General features: G+C 37.9%; 1 protein-coding gene and 1 long non-coding RNA gene across 6 annotated transcripts in view; one reads left to right on the top strand and one right to left on the bottom strand.

The window, feature by feature from the left end:
• Positions 1-15,076, bottom strand: part of LOC309623719 — a 203,024-nt gene that overhangs the window by 49,123 nt on the left and 138,825 nt on the right. The gene's annotated exons all lie outside the window — the stretch shown is intronic.
• LOC309623716 (uncharacterized protein) overlaps positions 1-15,076 on the top strand; it is a 451,333-nt gene that overhangs the window by 337,714 nt on the left and 98,543 nt on the right. The window lies entirely within an intron of this gene.

Below are 15,076 nucleotides of genomic sequence, written 5' to 3'. Positions count from 1 at the left end.
CTTTACTGTGCGTGGGTGAGTGGACCCAAGCTTGGTTAGGTAACAGTTAAGTGAGCATAACAGGAGCATGTGATTGCAGAGTTAAATAGTAACCAAAAGACTGAAATGTTTATGCATCATACAAAGGAATTTTGACTTTATATTTCAGCAGTACACCTGGAATCAAACGGTACTGCCATTGAGAATGTGTTCCCCGTGATGCAGAGTCTCGGGGAACAAGGTGCAGGCAGATCAGAAACACTTTATAAAGAACGTGGCGGGAGGGGTTGCTTCCACGTCTGCCCAGCCCACTGACTTGCCAGCCCAATGTGCCGACATTTACAGCGCCGTTTGTCTCAAACCTTGTTTTTCTTTTCTAATCCTGAAATAAAGTTCAGGAAGAATAAAAATACAAGCCTGCTCCTCATTTATTAATTCTAAAACTATGTTTTGAATGTCTTTGTACTACGCTAGATATGGAAGATAGATGACTAAGATAGATAACATCCCTGACTTCATAGAGTTTACTGTCATTAAGTAAGAGAACTTTTATGAATATCATCAGGCAAATGAATAACAATTATAAACAATAAAATATGCAATACCATATGAGTAATATAAGCAAACATAAGGGTGTGATGTTATGTTTTGTGTTGGTCATGTAATTTGGCTTTAAGGTGAGGTATTTCTAAGACATTCCTGAGGAAAAGGCAATTCAGCTGAGAACTGATGAATGGCTCTGAAATCACCATCCAAAGACCAAGGAAAACCAGTTCTAGGTAGAAAAAATGGCATGTGTAAGGACCCTAAACTAAGATAGAGCTTAGCTTTCAGATGAACTGAACATAAGGTCCTGGTGGTTAGAATATAGAGATTGAGGGGAAGTAAGCAGAATAAATATGGAATGGCAAGTAAAGATTTACAGGCCAGGTTAAGAGTTTTGCATTTTATTCTAAATGTACTGAAAAGGTTCTCAATGTATGTTAAGCATGGGAATTCACTGATCAGAGTTATTGAAAATTTTTTCATTACAATTTCAAGAGTAAATTGGGTAGAATTACCAGGGATTGAACTGTCCAAAGCAAAACGAGACAGCTAATTAAAAAAAATACTGCAATAATTCAGGTGAAATTGATCACAGTGGCTCAAACTACTGTTTGTAATAAGGGAAAATAAAACGGGTGCAGTTATATATTGATAAGAGTAAATTGACAAGACTACATGATAGATTGGATGTGCAGAGTAACAGAAGTGAAGTGCCAAAACAGCTTTCTGGAAAAAACGTGTTTAAAAAAGAACCTCATCCTGAGCTAGGTTATATAATTGTGAGCAGATGGGAATGTAGTTGGTTCAATAAGGTAAGTTTGGAATGACTAAAGTAGATCTGTTCTGGAGATATACACTTTGGGGCCTCTAAGTATAAATGAGATTTAAAGCCATGGGAGAGAATGTATTTTCCTAGGGAGAAAGTTGGCATAAGAAGAAAAGAAGACATAAGATTAAATGCATAGGAAATTCAAATTTATTGACACTTGTACAGAGATGAGATAACAAAGGAGACTGAAAATGAGTCACCAGAGAGAGAGAGAAGTAAGAGTAGAATGTGACAGAAGGCAAGGAACTGGGCTGCTTCAGGAATGGGGAAATGGGAAAGAAAGAACAGTAACCAGAGATTACAGCAATATGGAGATACTCTACTCAGATTAGGTTAGGTTGCTTACTGCTTTATAATGAAAATCTTTTACAGGAAGTAATAAAACTGAGAAGTAAGGTTATAGAAAAGCACATGATTTAACAAACAAAGTAAAATAAAATTAATAAAACAAAATAAAGAAGTTTAGGAAATGGAGAACAAATATTTTTAAAGATGATGATATATCTTCTCAAGGTACAATCTTTGTCTCTCTTTTATTATTTTTTAAGTTTTCAGATTTAAAAGTAATGAGTTCTCACTTTCCTAAATTATTTTATCATTTGTTACATAAGAAGTAATTCCTCATTATTCAATCCGCAGGGTGTCACATAACTGTTAAAACATTATTAAAATTATTGGAACTATTAATCCAATGACCTGATCCACTTACCTGTCTACACTGATTATTATCAGTTAAAAAAATGTCTATTAAATGATGATTACTTGTAGAGGAGTGGTTTTATCCTTCACATTTACATACACATAATAATATGAATTAGTTTTATTAGCAAAACAAACAAGAAAACACAATGAAGAATAATATAAAAAGCAAGATTTACAAGTGACATATAGAAAAATGCATGCCTCTAACAATTTGGGGTACTTGTGCTATAGTAGTCTCTTAATTGATATAATTCATTTTTTCATCCTGGAGTTACTTAGATTAAATTGCTATCTAAAGCATTATAATGAAATGTATGATTAAGTTTAAAAACATGATGAATTTATTTTTAATTGACCCACTTCAATAGTGTCAGAAAGCAGTAGAGTGAAGTAAATTCTTCTGGGAATTCACCCGTTTACCGCCTGAGACCATCTCTCCTGATCGCAAATCAATATTTCTTTCACTCATCAGTGATCATAAAACTTTTCAATAATTCTAATTTTAAAGAATGATTACAGTGAGTATATAGTCATTGATATCTTAAAGGTTACAGCTAAAATGAACACAAAGTTCATTTTATCTTTAATGAGTGAGCCTTTTTGAAAAGTCAAGCAGTTTTCCTCTGACAAAACTTTATGCATTAAGGTTATATATTTGACTGACCATAAAAACTCTACTAAAATAATTTGTATCTTCTATGAATCTAGTGATATACCAAGATGAGATAGTCTCTTAGGTTTCCACTGGGGGCTTCAATAATCAGTATACGTGCCAGAGGATGAGGTTAATCATTTACAAAAGAGAAGAAGTGACAAATTACAGGGTTCTGAGATATATTTACAAAAAGGAATCATATACTGTGCACGGGGGGGCAGTGAGGGTTTATGGGTCCCCGATACTTGAAGAGAAGCAGTTAGGAAGCAAATTGAAGAGACTGAATTAGGAAGGGACCTGTCAGACAATGCTGAAGTCCTCGGTGGGTTTTACATCCACGGATTTATGGTGGTTCAAATATGCCCTATCTTGTTCTTCCTGAGTTTTGTCGTTATTGTTGTTGCTGTGTTTGAGGGAAGTTAGATGCAGAATATGGGCAAATGAAGTGTTACTGAAATGATGAAAAAATTAAATAAACAATCACCTAAAGGAACAAAAAGACTGATAGCTTGGAGGAAAGTAGAGGTATAAATGACTTTGAAGTTGGATTAAAGCTGAAGAACAAATTTAGAAGTTTAACCAACTTATTAGAAGAAGAAGATTTAAAGTGAAAAAGCTTCAGTTAATCTAACAGTTACTTGAAATGAAATGGGAAAATATGTAACGGCAGGTATGAGTGGTTGAAGTTAATGTGGGAGAAGCTCAGTAAATGTGAGGTGGTGAAGAACCTAAAAGACTAAGATGTTGGAGGGGCCATTCTCACTGACATTAAAACCAACCTCATATTGAAATGTCTTGGAATGTAGAAATAAGACCTCAAGAGAGGGGCCAAGTCTCCTATGAAGTGGAAAGATTGACTCAGATTTCCTGGGATTACAGAAATGAAGGTGAAGGTGATGATAGTAGGGGAATGCTACAGGTCTTCAAATTTTTTCTTCTTGTACCTATTGTTTCTTTATATTTTTATTTGGTTTTATAAGAGGTTGTGGGAACTAATGGTATGGGAAAAGTCAAACAAACAAAACAAAAAACAATACTGAGGAATGAGGGCATCGCATCACTTCCTAAACTGAGACACACTAAAGACATTGATGTCTTTGTGGGAGATCCAGAATGAAGTTGTGGAAGCAGGGGAAATGCCTGGACAGTTTCACAGCATAGAAGGATGTCATTAGAAAATGATAGCTTCAGGAAGTACACTGAGAATTAGGGAAGCTGGGAGTTATGAGTATCGAGATGCTGATGTACAGAACACCAAACAACTGGGGAGAACTTACTGTGTGCCAGGATGGATGAAAATATCAAAGACAGGAATGACGAATGTAGGAAAAATTGCACAGTTGCATTGTTGGGCTATAAAGGAAATGTGAGAAAAAGTACAAGAGACATCTTGGTCAGTTTTTTCTTAAGTAATTACACAGTTGGGAGGAAAAATATTAGGCTCCCTGAAAAGAGAGGATGTCTCAAGGAATACAGGACAGGAGAATTTATTGGCAAAACTGCATGTTAAGTTTATAAATTAGAACAGAGGAAACGATCAGGATCAGCCCTTGTAAAATATTTAATTTCTTACTAAGAAAGGTGATCATTAGCTGTTTGAGTAAATGCAGCTTCACATGAGATTATGTTGTTGCTTTAGCTTAACTACAACTCTCAAACAGAGGCATTTGCATTTTCATGGAAAGCTTATGAAGAAAAAAGATTTTAAGAAAGAAGTAGGGATGAAAGAAAGGAAAAGGGGAGAAGTATCCAAAGTAGAACTTAAATCACAAAAACATCCAGCAATTTTTAAACAATGAATGAGTTGAGCCAAATATAGGTAGCTATCTCTCATAGCTAAGAAAATCACTGAGGAAAAATCCAGCCACAGTTTTAAAGACTCTCAGTTTATTAACTATTTTGTTCTCTGTGTTCCACAACAACATTATATGCTTTCATTGTAATTCAAAAGGGTGTGGGAATTGGACATAAAAAAAAAAAAAAAAAAGATTTGTGCAGTGGAAATCATAGTATGGCATGCAAACCACACAAAAATGTTTCAACATGAATTGTAAATATCTGCACATCCCCTATCCCAGTGTACAGTCCTCTCCTCTCTAAAGAGTCCCTAACATCTTTCAAACTGAATTGATTCCTTAATTCTCTATATTCCCCTAGTTCATTTTGGGGGTTAACAAAAAATTTTTTAAGATTGAAATAAATTATTGGAGAGAGAATATTGGGAGATGAAAAATTCTTCTTTTCCCTTTATTGAGACATTTACTGGTTGATAAAGCCTAAGTAACAAATTCTGTATCTAGTCAACTATTAAACCCTATGGTACAATGAAAATGGAAACAGATCTTGCTTTCTCTTTTTGTTGCTGTACAGGCCAAGCTGAGGAAACTAATGAAAAACTGTTTTTCTACCAACTTAGGATGGTATTACACTGACTGCTTCATTTCTCCAACTCTGATCAGCTCTGCTCCCATTCATGGCTTTTTATGGTCAACAGTGCTTGCTGGGGGCAATACTGCCACTAAGGACTATGGAAAGCATCTACCTGCCTCCTCTTCCAACCTAAACTTAATGTTTGTGAATATCTACACCATATCCTGGAGATGACCCTGTTACTGAAGGAAACTCTGGTTCACTGGCTAGATGCACAGCAAAGCCAATCTACTGATGCTGAGTTTGTGGTGAAGGAAAGTATAGAGTTTCTTTGCAGGGCACTAAGCAAGAACAGTGGGTAGCTCATTCTCAAAAGACCTGAAATCCCCAAGGCTTTTAGGCAAGGGTCTTTAAAGACAGTGTTAGGGGAGAGGGTCATAGGAAGCCTAATCATCTCGTGAACCTTCTTCTGATTAGTTGGTGGTGAAGTAGCAGGGTAATGTTTCTGGAATCTCAATCATCAACCTACTGTGTCCAACCAGTTTGGGGTCTCCGTGCTTGCGTTCAGCATATAGTCACCATCCTCTGCTGGGTGAGGGGTTTTAGTTTCTGCAGAACAACTCAAAGATATGCATCAGATTGTTATCTACGTCACTTCCGGGGGAACTAGGAGTCCTGTGACTCTACTATTCTAATCATTAACTGTTTGAGTCTGCTCTGCAGAACTCCACAAAGGCCTAGGACACTAAAGCCTTCTTTCTACAAGCAAGAAACAGGAGTCACAGAGGGGCTTCCATACCCAGGAGGGCTCTGTAGGGTCCTACTTGGTTTCAACCCTCCCGCCTTTTCTTTGATACTCCTCAGTCTTAAAGGGAACAAAGGTGGGACGAGAAAGGGAATAAAGTTTTGGATAGAGAGATTAACCATAAACTCGGCATGGGAACTCAGTTTTAGGGTGTGAAATAAAATTTATATTTTATGGCAAGGCAAGAAAAATTTAAACATAAAAATTCTTCTCTGCCCTTTGGCTTCCCTCTAGCCCTCACTGTGCATTGTGTACTTGCATTTATGCATCAACCAAATCCTCTCCCATCGGCAGGAATACCTGCTCAACCATAAAGAGCAACATTCTCCTAGCATTAACAGGACAACTCCTTACAGATAACATTCCTTCTAGATAAGGTGTCACATGGCGCTTAGATCTGGATTATTTAAACGGTCAATAATATATCATTTAACGTACAGCCCTCTGTCTCAAAAAATTATATAACTGTGCCTTGACTTCCAACAGGTGGAACAGTTCTCAGCTTTCTGAGATGCTCTTCCCATGTTACAATCTTCAAATTTGGCTTGAATAAAAGTTTCCATTTCTTTCTTAGATGGACTGATTAATTTTTCATCCACGGGGGACTCAGTTTCAATTCATTACACCCTCCTTTTGATGCCAAAAGCTCTTCTTCTGTGCACTGGTGCCGAATCAAATCTTGAAGAAAGAGTTTTGGATGAAGTAGAAAAGAATAGCTTTATTGCTTTGCCAGGAAAAGCAGGACACAGCAGCCTCCTGCCCTTCAAAAAACTATGTGACCCAACCCAGGACAGTTTGGTGAGGAGTTTTATAGCAATGTTTCAACGGTGGAGTTGCTGATAGAATTTGGGTGTGTGTAGGGCATGCACACCTTTAATCTGGTCTCAGGTAATCTTTTGATGAGCTTCTCTGGTTCCTTTAATCTGGCCTCAGGTGGTCTTCTCTGGAATGAAGAATGCTGACATCTTCCATTTGTTGGGGGTTTTGGTTCTATAAGGAGCTTAAAGATATCATTATGTGTATCCCTTGAGGCTGAACCAGGACCTGCCCCAAGGCTGCACCATTGTCTCTTGGCTGTTCCTCCCTGTCTCTGCATTCCCTCCATTCCCTGATTAGCAACTGTTTAAATCTGCCCTTAGGAACTCAGGGAAGGTCATGGAGGCTGAAAAGAAAGGCTCTTATGCCCAGGAGTTTGGTTTCGCTTTCTTGCAATTGACAAATAAGGAGGGGAAACCACACCACAAAACATGTAAAAATAAGCAATTAACAACTAATCTGGAGACACATTTATTTCCTGGAGGCTAAAGACACCAAAAAATGCAGTGGCTTTAGTGTCACGGGTTTTCTAGTGCTACTTTGCAACATCAACCCTGACTTTTCTCTGAAAGTGGAAGTGATCTAACTGGATCGACCTCTGTATACATGTTTAAACTCTAACCAGTACCCCCTTTCCATTGTGATTATCAATCTACCCATGAGAGGAAAAAAAGTGTTGATTCTGAGTACCTCGGGGATAATTACTTTGCAATTAAGCATTTAATAACAGATTGTATGTGGTTGCAGAAATATAACTGAAAACAAAATTTCCTGCCAACCTAGAAAACCTCTCCACAAAGGTAGAAGAGAAACAATTTAATTAGTGAATAATCATTAAACCAGAATGTGATGTGTATCACAAGCAATCCACCAAAGAGATTGCAAATTCAGAAAGAAATCTCACCTTATTAGATGGCGAAGCAGATAAAATCTATCTCGTCTATGTTCTCAAGATACAAACTACAGCTGATCCTCAAGTAGAGGACGAGAGGACTTGACAGCTCTATTTGTCGCATAAAATTCACCTAACATTCACTTGTTAATTGGGGTGACCATCTGTGTCTAATGGCTTTCTCTAATGGAAAAATAAACTTCTCATAGTTTTACAGTTTGGAACTAGGCACCACAGGAGTTAGACTCCTCCCCCACAGATGCTGGGGGGGCGGAGGCAACATATGTCTCGATGTTTGCATTTCAAAGGAATGGCTTCCAAGGATTTGAGAAACACATTCCTGGATTTTTAAGCTGTCAAGAGGCTTATTTATCCTTTAAAAAATTGACTTACATTTCAGGGACTTCCTTGGTGGTGCAGTGGTTAAGAATCCGCCTGCCCATGCAGGGGACACGGGTTCGATCCCTGGTCCGGGGAGATCCCACACGCTGTGGCGCGACTAACCCTGTGGACCACAACTACTGAGCCTGCGCTCTAGAGCCCGCGAGCCACAACTACTGAGCCCGCATGCCATAGCTACTGAGGCCCGCACGCCTAGAGCCCATGCTCCGCCACAAGAGAAGCCACCGCAATGAGAAGCCCGTGCACCGCAATGAAGAGTAACCCCTGCTCCCCACAACTAGAGAAAGCCGCATGCAGCAACGAAGAACCAACGCAGCCAAAAATAAAATAAATAAATTTAAAAAATAATTGACTTAGATTTCAAAGAGAGAGAGAACGTAATTACACATTTTCTAAAGTAAATGCTCTAAGAAAAGGGAGGGGTGTCTCCTTTATTTTTAGCAGGGAGAATTAAGTCTATTAATTTTATTATGTATTTGCCTTCACAACATATATATTCTTTACCCACCCAAAAAACAAAACTTTCCAAAATTACATTTTTGACTTCTCTACCAGGTCTGTCCTCCCAGGAAGATAGAAATATCCTGAGCCCATTAGGCCATGGCCTTCTTGTAGCAGACGCCACTGGTGCCCGAGCACTTTCCCTCGTTTGCTGTGATTACACTCGCCGTGCAGCAGACGGTCTGTGTAACTTGAGACTCACTTCACAAGGATACCTCTCATCTCTTTCTGCTTTCTGCTCCCTCTCACAGCTGGAGCCCATTCAGCCTCATTCAAGCAGAGCATAAAAGCAGGGAAGTTGTTATCAACCCCAGGAAAAGCCTTCAGTGAGGTGCAAGGACTGAAGGATAAATTTGTCAACCTTCAACTTGCAGTGGCTTTAGGTAAGCCTCTCAGGAGTCCTTAGCAGAACTGAGAACCTACTGCCCTCAGCATCACCCACAATAATGCATCTTATATTGGCTTTGCATATTTATGTCTCTTATTTCCCGCCCCCCCCCCCCGCCCCGCTACCTTACTCTGGCTCTCTCTAGGCACAGCCCTGAAAGATCCTCTAGTTTTGAAAACTCAAGTGTTTAAATTGGGCCCACCTACATAATCCATGATAATCTTCCCATCTCAAGGTTCATAACATTAATAACATCGGCAAAGCTTCATTTGTCAAGAGGTAACATATTCTCAGGTTCTGGAGATTAGGGTGTAATCATCTTTGAGGGACCATTATTTCGTCTACCTTAATACGTACAGGCAAGTTCTGTCCATTTATCTGTACATTTCCTCTGAGTAACAGAAAGTGATGCATATGGTAGGGTTCAAAAATATTTGTTGAGTTAGAGATAGATAAGGGAGGATATAATATTTAATTTTCATAAAGCATAAAAGCAATAAAAAATAAGATACTCTTAGAAAATTTCAGATATTGAAGGGATTAGAAAATAACTCCCTTATTAGTCAAGAAGGGGTACAGAGCATCTGAAACTTAGGCAAAAGTAATATTGAAAGGTCCTAGGTCTAAATCAGCTATCTATTAAAAGATTTTGCTTACCACCTTTATATTAACAATTGACTAATAGCTTACAGGCTGCTTAGGAAAATTTGTCATTACCACCACAGTAGCTAAAACATTACCTAGGACTTTTGATGAAAAGATCACCTTATTACAATCTGAAGTTCCCCATATCCATGAAAGTTTTATGTAAGGGGTATGTTCAAAATAAAGAAAAGTGGGTTTGTAGGAAAAAATACAAAAGAAAATGGGGTAATGGAAGTGGAATTATAAGAAAATGAGAATTATTGTTTCCAAATAAAGAGATTGTAATTCAGTTATTCTCAACTATTTTCCCTTCCTACTATGTGTCAAGCTCTGGAATATATACAATTTAGGTCTTTGTAACATTGTAGGTAGGGGTATCTTCTCATTGTCTTCAAGTTATTTCTTAGAGCTTCCTGATTTTTGAAACATCTGATCCCCAAATCTCAGCTTTACCCTCAAACATGTTTAACTTAAAGATAAAAGGAAGGAAGGGAATGCAATGTTTCTATTTTTATGCTTTTCTGCAACATAAATTCAGAAATGGGAAAAAGATAAATTTGTCATCAGATAATAGATGCAGAAATTTATCACCAGGAAATCACAGCGTCACTGTCACTCTGTTCTACTTAACCATGTGTTAGGTTCAGGACATAATGTGGTAATTGCCACCTTACTCCTAAAGATAGCTGTGCCACCACTGTATTTTATGTTTCCTAATAAACATGCCAGCCTTCTCAAGCTTACATTTTAAATCTCTTTAGCTCGTGTATTTCTACTAGATTCTCAAGGCCAAAGTTGATTTTTTTTTTTTTTTGAGAAAGTGTTTAATGTGTGAGAAAATGTCCATTCTAGCATTTGCAGTCCCCGCAGGAGTCACAGAATAACAGCACTTTGACTGTTCTAACAGTGACAGCTCTACATCCATTTACTAGAGAGCAGTATTTCTGCTAAGGCTCCCCAGATTAACTCCCCCTTCTCACCCTTCTCATCTGTGACCTTTTGATGATGAATGTGTCACTAATACAAACATTTATCAGCTTTTAAAAGAAGAATCCCTGTCACTACTTGGGAACAGGGCTTGTTTTCCTGTAATATCTGAAATAGATTTATAATATTAAAGTATGATTGAGAATGGTGAAAAATGGTAAGTTTTAATGAGACTGAGCTTTCATTAACCTGAAAACACATGCCTATCAGGGAACTGCCACAGAAACACTTAAATCTCATAAATCAGAGGTTTAATGCCTTGTGGTCAGCAGAATTACATGATAAGCTTTTAAAACTATAGATTATCAAATTCTGCAATATTCAAGGAGCATAATCAAGAATTTGTGTGTTTAACATTTTACCCCACATGGGTCTACTGATAGATAGATAATAGAGGCCAGTGATTAAGAGTTTGGTCTCTGCAGTCAGAATATCAGCATTTAAATCCCAGTTCCACCTCTTACTAACCATCTAATTTCAGCAAGTTCCTTAAACTGTAAGAATGAGTTTCCATAGCTGTAGAATATGGAAAATAATTGTACCTATCTCATAGGATTAAATAAGGCAATACATGCCAAATGGCCTACAGTCAGTCCTGAGAAACATTATTTATTATCATCGTTTGCTGCCTGCAAAATTAAAATACAATAAACCTGTCCTTTCAAAACACACCATCTGTACATAGGCAAGCTAGCTACAAGTAGATCTTTTCTAGTGATTTATTTAGATTGCCCAAAATATTATAGTAAGATTTTCACATCGTGGTTGGTATATACTCAACAGGAACACTGTTATCTTGTTATAATGGCTTAATTGTAACAACAATTCTGTGACTCCTGGAAACCCACAGAGGAAAACTTTTACATTCTACAAAATATATGACAAAGTCTAGGCTAAGAGAGGACATATTTGAGATAAAATCCATATTAAACTACTGACACTCTGGATCTGAGGCTCTATGATTCTTATTATTTGGACAGCCTGAGAAGGCAGGTCAAACAAGATGAGAAGCATGTGGGGAGAAAGTCTGCATGACTTTTTGTAACAGAGAAGGGAGTTAGCAGCTACAGAGTCTTTGTCCTGTGCACCTTAGATCTCCTAAACTAAGACAAAACAAGATAGACAGAGGCTTTCTACTACTAAATTATATGCCGATTTATAGAGCAAAGGCCAAGATCTAGCAATAGGATAAAGCCCAGGGGCTTCAAACTCAGTAGTAAAGTCAAACCTTATGAACAGAAGTAGAATAAAAGGTTGTATTGTCTTCTTATTTAATACTGTTCAAAAATGAATTTCTATTGCTTACCCTCAGATCAGAAGGATATTTCACAAACTATTAAGATTTGTTTAAAATGAAGAATTGAACAGAACATCTGACACTCTTGAGGGGAAAATGTAGTCCATGTGGGTACACATCTTAGCCTCAAAGGAATACAAGTTAGAGCAAATACCTGAATTACAGGTATTAAGTCACCAAAAAGAAAACTGCCTTCTGAGTGTGGACTAGGAGAGTAGTGGAAGATGATTACTTTAAGGCCTAGTATGTGTCTCCACTGTGTTAGAAACTGATCTATGATATCACCTTGAATTTGTGGTTGCAATCCCTGAGAGGTGGCTTCTGAGAGCCCTGTGTAAGCAACTCCATGGCAATGATCAGACCTTCCTGGATAAAAAGTTGGTGAATGTGAACAACCCTCCCTGGCTGAGCTGGAGTGGCCGACCATGAGCACCAGAAGATTCATGAGGCTTAGTGACTGCTGTCAACTGAATTATGACCCCCAAAACTCATGTGTTGAAGCCCCAATCCTCAATATGATAGGTTTTGGAGATGGGACCTTTGGGAATTAATTCCATTTAGATGAGTTCATGAGGGTGGGGCCCTCTTGAAAGAATTAGTGTCCTTATCAGAAGAGACACAAGAGAGCTTGTTCTCTATCTTTTTCTGCCACATGAAGACATGGAAAGAAGGCAGCTATTTGTAAGCCAGGAAGAGGGTTCTCACCAGAATCCTATCATGTTGACACTCTGACCTTGGACTTCACAGTCTCCTGAACTATGAGAAATAAATTTCTATTGCTTAGGATACCCAGGTTGTGGTGTACATATGACATCCTGGGCTGGCTAAGACAGTGACTAAATGATCCTATGTGAAATATCAGGAAGCTCAATCACCATAGTGGGTTTCCAAATCAAGGGCATTACAGTGTGAGTCATACCCACCCTGCTATGCCACTTGGTCTTTAACATGGGTCCTAACAGAGGCTGGTGGTGACCTTCCCATGATTCCCATGTCTTGACAAACTCAGAGCTCCAGAAATTTGTAGTTGGTCTGGATTTACCATCTTCCCAGTGTTGGACTTGAGAGGGAAAGTCATAGCCCTTCAAGCTCTCATTAGAAAGATTATGAATTCACTATTGCCGTATTTAAAGTGGAGATCTGGGTACACAGATCTATGAAGAGTTTTTTAAAGGTGATTCTAAGGTGGTAATCAGCGAACAAGAGTAACGAGAATCAGTAGAAAGGTGATGACATAATAGCCAGATTTCCTAGGTAAAATTTTTGACCTGCCACTAATTTGCATAACAAGATTCTTAACTGCCCTGTGCCTTAAGAAAATGCACCTTTTAGAATATGCAGGGCATGCCATAATGTTGTTTTTAGGATGAAATAATACATGCAAAGGACTTAGCTTAATGCCTGGCACATAGTAGTTACTATAGAAATGTCAGCTGCTAATACTGACTTGAGATTTCGCGATAAATCCTAAGGTAGAGAATGCCTCGTGTTGTCAAATTGACTGATGAGATGCCCCTGCAAGATGTAGACAGTTGTGGGTGGAATATCCCCTTTCACATTATCAAGACTTTTCTGGAAACCCAGGACCACATGGGATTTTTCCCTTTAGGGATTATTTGTGTTAACTGAGGCCTTCTTTAAAGGGGATGTCTTAACAAAGTAAACTTTGAGGACAAGACAATGTCTTAGGTGTCCAAGAGCTATTCTATTGCTGGACAGCCAGTGTTTGCTGGTTTGATGACATCTGTCAAGGGGACAACATCTGAGAGAAGTGATTTATTTATCTCTCATGCAATTATAAAAGCTGCTCATCTGTATTTATTTATTAATTATGAAGTAATTTTCCTCTATGGAAACTTACAGGAGAAAGGACGATAAGCATCTATATATTTAACACCCAGATCTATCAAATCCTCATGCTCTTTCATAATTAAGTGGACATTGTTGAAGACCCCATAGACCAATCTCTAATCCCATCTTCATCTGTTCCCATCAGACGTAACCACTATCCAAAGATGCTGTTCATCATCTGCAGAATTTTCTATTTCACTTGACTACATATGTGTTTATATATAACAAATATATGGTATTTTTAATTTTCATGACATTTTATATAACAGTATTTGATAGCCAGCCTCAAAGATGGACTCTAGTTATCTTTGCCTACTAGTAAACCTGCCCTTGAGTAGTTTCTTCCATTACTGAATAGTAATGTGTAAGTAATGACTAGTCTGTGTAAGCAGTAGACTCTGGGGGAGGTGACAGTTGTGACACCTGAGGTGAGATTATAGAGCCATTACAGCTCTGTCTTGGCCTCTTGTATATATCTTTCTCAAGTGAACCTTCTACCATGTCCTGAGGACACACAGATTGCCATTTGGGGAAGCCCATGTAAGGAGGAACTGAGGCCTCCTACCAACAAACAATGGCACCTTGCTAGCTATGTGAGCAAGCCACCTTGGAATAGGGTGATCAATCACTAAAAGCCAATAGATGATGGTAACCTGAACCAGTACCTGTCTACAATCTCATTCAGACCCTGAGCCAGAACAGCACAGAAACGTCACTCCTGTGTTCCTGACCCACAGAAACTGTGAGAAATGATACAAACATTTTGTTCTTTCAAGCCACTAAATTTTGTAGTTATAGGTTGTACAGAAATAGGTTGATATTGATATTACATGGAATCATGTTGTATATATCTCTTTACATGTTGATCTTTTTTTCACTCAACATTGTCTCTGTTTTAGATTTATTTTGGTTGATGCTTTTATTGCTGTATCATTCATTTCAACTATTTTATTGTATTAGAGCATGATATAACTTTTCTTTGTATTAAAGTATAGAGAGGGAGTTCCCTGGTGGCCTAGTGGTTAGGAGTCTGGGCTTTCACTGCCGTATCCAGGGTTCAATCCCTGGTTAGGGAACTGAGATCCCACAAGCCATGCAGCATGACCAAAAATAAATAAATACATTTTTAAAAAAATGAAGTGTAGAGAAGCGTAAATTGCTTTGAATTATACACTGTAGAATAATTGTCCAATAAAACTCTTGAAACATCTTTCTCTTTAGTGTATATTCAAGATTCTATACGTTATTAACTTAGTAGTGGGATTTATTCTTTGTGACCAGTTACATGTGTCTTACAATTGGCTAGATATTATCAAGTTATTCTGCAAAATATTTGTACAAATATTTATTTGTACAAATTCCTCAAACAATGTATGAGTGTCGCCACGCATCTACATTCCCACCAATAATT

This window comes from Balaenoptera borealis, assembly GCF_965194805.1.
Source record: "Balaenoptera borealis genome assembly, chromosome: 2".
NCBI classification, from domain to species: domain Eukaryota; kingdom Metazoa; phylum Chordata; class Mammalia; order Artiodactyla; family Balaenopteridae; genus Balaenoptera; species Balaenoptera borealis.
Note: the sequence above shows the minus strand (reverse complement) of the source record. Positions and strands in the feature narration are given on the sequence as shown.